Source organism: Dendropsophus ebraccatus, chromosome 7 (assembly GCF_027789765.1).
Source record: "Dendropsophus ebraccatus isolate aDenEbr1 chromosome 7, aDenEbr1.pat, whole genome shotgun sequence".
Classification (NCBI taxonomy): Eukaryota; Metazoa; Chordata; class Amphibia; order Anura; family Hylidae; genus Dendropsophus; species Dendropsophus ebraccatus.
The window spans coordinates 63194252-63199622 of record NC_091460.1 but is presented as its reverse complement, the minus strand read 5'-3'; positions in this window follow the sequence as shown (position 1 = coordinate 63199622).

Genomic DNA, 5371 nt, shown 5'->3' with positions numbered 1-5371 from the left:
GCATATCTACCTACTCTGGGGTCCTACAGAGGAGTGAGAAGCGGGGGAAGAAGAGGTCGTTCGGCTAGGTCCAGTGATTTGGAAAATGTAACTGTTATGTGGATAGGACTTATGGAATTATGACTCCTGGCTGTCTACATGTGCTCTCTGATCCAGGGCAAGTTAACATATTAATATAGTAACATAGTTAATTAGGTTCAAAGAGGACAAGAATCCATCCGGTTCAACCTAGAGAACCCCTTCTTTGTAGATCCAGAGGAAGGCAAAAACCCATATGAGGCAAATGACAAGTTGGATCAATTTCCACAGCAGGGGACCTCACCATTTGAATCTTGGTGCCTTTTAGACTATAAAGGGTGTGAGATTCTATTTTTTCTATTCTACACCCAAACTTCATGAACTGCTTTTTACTTGCTTCTAAATATATATGCCTCCTTTACAGGATTAATAGTCATTAGAGATAATCGAACAGCGGAAAATCTTAGGTTCTATAGAACTCGAACCTTGTTGAACCTTTCGCATTTGATTCCCGATGCCTTCCCGATCCATGGGGAAGGAGGAGACAGCCTGGGTACCGCCTGGAATTCCAGGATATAGCCTATTACCTTGGCTGAATCCTGGAATTCCAGGCAGTACCCGGGCTGTCTCCTCCTTCCCCACCGACCGGGAAGGCATCGGGAATCAAATGCGCAAAGTTCAACAAGGTTCAAGTTCTATAGAACCTAAGATTTTAAGATTATAATAAATATTGGATATTAGTTGCAGAACCCAGTGAAGCAGTGTGTAAATGGAAACCCAAAAACAGCTTGGATCTCACACATGGAGATAATGACATAACAAATGACAATGCTGTGAGGTGCAATCATTTCTATTATAATAATAAGTTAAAGCAATAAGAAGAAACCTCTATTACAGTATGTTAGAGAAATGGTAATTCTAATGAATGATAAACCCCAGCTACACAAAGAAAATTATTTCTCAGTTCTTTTAATGAGTTTTTCAGATTTTTCAGAGCAGACTCTGTGTAATTTAAAGGGATTATTTTAACTTGTAATTGCTGCGTGATTGCTTCTGCAATCCTTACTGTTATACAATCCATGGACCACACGTTGTATATATGATTGGCTGTATGGAGCATTTCATTTTATAATTTCATTTTTTATAAATCTTTCATGAAATAAATATAACATAGCTTTCTGAAAAGTATCAGATTATGTGCATAGGCCCTGTCTAGAGAATGAAGTGTCCCTAGCTACCTAGCACGCTACTGCGTTGTATCCTCTTGGGATATTACTACTAGGGGAAACATTCCATAATATGGCAGGCAAGAGAATACAAAAAGGCTGCATCCACACATCCGTGATATTGGTGTGTCAGTTCAGTAGTGTAGTGCTTTAGCTGTTTTGGAGCTCACTATATTATAATGAATTATGATGATGGGAGTCAGTAAGAGGCAAAGTCTTTAGTTTGTGATATACATCAGACATACGAACTGTATATTACCCGTATACATGTGAATGCAGCCTAATGGTACTTTTACACGGTGCGATAATTCACCCAATCGCACGATTTTGAATGAACAATGTTTTTTTTATAACGATCAGCGTTTAGACGTAACGATACATCGTATGGAAAATTCGCTATGCGATAGTTTTGCGATCGTTTAAGCCTATCTCACACATAGGTGAAATCGCTGAAAGAATGTTTACACAGAACGATCTGCGAATTTTTTGCGAACGATCAACGATGATTTGAGAACATGTTGAAAGATCAAAATGAACGATTTTTTGCTCGTAGTTTGATCGTTCGCTGCGTTTACACGTACGATTATCGTTCGAATTTGACCGTTATCGTGCAAAAACAAACGATCAATCGTCCCGTGTAAAAGGACCATAAAGGTGGCCATATACCTTCAATAACTGATGGACAAACAATTGTTCATCCGTCATTTATCCCTCCAGTTTCCCCCCCACACAGGAATGTTTGGCAAGGGTACGGGAGGGATAAGGGTGTGTTTACACAGAGAGATTTATCTGACAGATTTTTGAAGCCAAAGCCAGGAACAGACTATAAACAGAGAACAGGTCAAAGGAAAGACTGAGATTCCTCCTCTTTTCAAATCCATTCTTGCCTTTTGCTTCAAAAATTTGTCAGATAAATTTTTCTGCATAACCACGTCATAAGACCGTTCTGGGCAGTCAAGAGAGCCTTATACTGATGGATGCTGCAGGTATGGCTGACAAAGGTATATAGTTTATAGGGACCTTAAGACTGTGTTCACACATGTTGCATAATCATGTGACTTTGGTCTCATAAGGAGAAGTGGAGACAGAGTGGACCAGGAAGTGAGGATTTTCATCAGCTTCAGGCTAGGTTCACACTATGTAACTGTGCGGCTGTATTTTTTATGCGGCTGTAAATGTGCGGATGAAACTCCGGCCGTGGGAAAAAATAGACATGTGGCTCAAAACATACGGTCATTTACTTGGAAATCTGGTTCAACTAAAAATAAAATCTTAAGAAAGTGATGCAAATACCTCTGGATGCATCTGGGAAAGCAGGGAACACAGTTTACATGAATTGCTATTACCGGGGTTTGCGATCCTCTGCACTAATGCCGATGTCTCTCATGGTTAATATATTAAAATAATAAAACACATTTTCGTTGTAATAAAGTGCCTTTCGTTGTTCAATAATTAAATTTAAACTAATCCATCATTTTGCAATTAAATATACTGTTAAAATAAATATATATATAAATAAATGTATATTTATATATATATATTTATTTTTTGACAGTATATTTAATTGCACAATGATGGATTCGTTAGAATTAAATTATTGACCAACGAAAGGGACTTTATTACAAAGAAAATGTGTTTTATTAATTTAATATATTAACTATTAGAGGCATCAGCATTCGGCATCATTGCCGGCTATTTTTGAAGTACTCCGTAAGGACCGCCTGTCAATCCACGGCCGCATGTCCAGCCGCAAACAATGGTCTTGTTCATTTTTTACGGGTCCGTTTACGATCGGGCCGCAGATTCATACATAGTGTGCACTGTGCAGCCGTATATCCTATACTTTCCAGCGTACGCATGAACCACCAAAAATACCGCCGCACAATTACAGCCGCAAATACAGCCGCACAGTTACATAGTCTGAACCTAGCCTCAAGGTGTAAATCAGGATGTGCTGCAGACAAACGGGTCAATTCATGTAATAGAAACCTATTACAAATAAGTTAAAATTATGGGTGGGGATTAAACAGGGTCAAATCTTTATTAAGCGGAGTTCCTCTTTAAATTGATCACTTTGAACAGGCCTAAAGACATGGCTGGAGCGTCTCTCCCAGACTTTAAATTACATTATTTGGCAAGCTGCTGTGTGATTGTGGCCTAACATTGCTTTTGTAATAGAAAGGAGCAGCATTGTTATTCAGAATTTCCAATCAAGTAGACACATATTACTAACAGAAAGCCAAATAGATTTTCTCACACTGTGAAACTGATGGCCGAACAATGAAGTGAGCGGTGACAGTGGGTCAGCATTTTCATCATTTACAGAAACCTATTCAGGAAGTGTGTTATAGTGCCTGTATAGAGAACGGGAAGGCTCAACACAAAGGGATATCAAGGACAGGAAGGAAAATAAAAACCTGGATAAATAATAAACCTAAATAAGGAGTTAAAAGAGAAGAACACTGTCTCTGACAGAAGTATAGAGGGACACAAAGATATGAGGATGAGATGGAGATAAATATGCTCCCATTAGTCAGTGTTTGCAGAGGGCTGCTGTGTCGTGTGTTTGCATTTGTGGTGCAGCCATGGCAGCATGAACCTTTGCATTCAGTTTATTCTGTTTGGAGGTGTTGACCATTTTTGTTTTTTGTAGTATAAACATGAGGGAGTGGCTCTGCTAGGTTGTGCACTTCTCTACCTTATGGTGGTTTTAATCACAGCTAAATTTTAAGACTTGAAGGGGTACTTTAAAACTTTAAAGTGTCACTGTCGTTATAACTTTCAAAATCTAAATCAACGGTAGATGTGAAATAAAGCAAGTTTGCAAAATACATTCAATATTTTCTTTAGTTATTATGGAAAATACGGCACTTTCTGCGCCCTGACTCTTTTTTTCCCCAAAGAGTCTAAACACAGCAAGTCAAGCACATCTGAGCCCTCACAGAGAAGGCAGTCGTGTGATTCATGGACACATTGAGCCGTGACTCTCTGTACTGGCCGGGACTTCATGTGTTTAGTTTTTTTTTTTACAACCAGCACAAGACTAAAAATTTGCCTTCAGGAGACTGGACCTGGATTTCTGGTAAGTACAGCTTTGTTTTACAGCATGATAACGAAAATATAAATAATAAATATAAATATGACAAACTTGCTTTATTTCACATCCCCTAATTGTTTAGATCAGGGGTGTCAAACTCAGGCCCTCCAGCTGTTACAAAACTACACTTCCTATCATGCCTGGACAGCCAAAGATTTAGCTTTGATGACCAGGCCAATTAAAGTTTTTGCACTTTTGTTTTTTCCTCCATGTGTTTAAAAAGCCAAAGCGCTTGCATTTTTTACCTACAGACCCACATGAGCCCTTATTTTTTGCAACACCAATTGTACTTTGCAATGACAGACTTAATTTTTCCATAAAAAATACAGCGAGACTGGGAAAAAAATATTTGGGCTGTTAAATTGAAAAAAAACCAAAAACTTTTTTTTTTCATTTTGGGGGTTTCGTGCGACATGTTATATATGTTGGCAACTTATAAAACTTTTATTTTATTTGACTGCTTTTAAAAATTTTAACTTAAAAAAAAAAAAACACTAAATGACAGCCCACTCACTCAGTCAGCTGATAACTGACTGAGATGGAACAGCTCCATGGGCTGTGAATGCCAAGAACGAAAGGACCCGAGCATGCTTGAGATTCACTCATCTCTACTAAGGAATTTTCTTTCCACCTCTACTGGATATCACTCAAGAAATAAAAGACTGTCAGAGAAAGTTTTGTATAAATTTAACCCCCTTTCCCTTCTAAACTTTTTTTAAAAAAACTTGGTTGTTTATTCAAGCTGCTCCACCCCCTCTGATATTGAACATTACTTGTCGTTTAACCCATCAGCCTCTGCTGACACATAACAATTACCAAGATGTAAAAGCCTCCTCTCTGCCGAGCACTCATGTTTGTCCTAGATGCGTTCTCTTATAGCTGATAAGCAGACGATTATAATAATAACCTGTCTCAGGTGGTGGGAGAACTGCTTTGTTACGCTTTCCTGTCCTATTTCTACAAAGCTTCTTACTCCTATCCTGCTGGGAATACATACGTCTGTACAATCTGCTGGGCCACATATTACTGT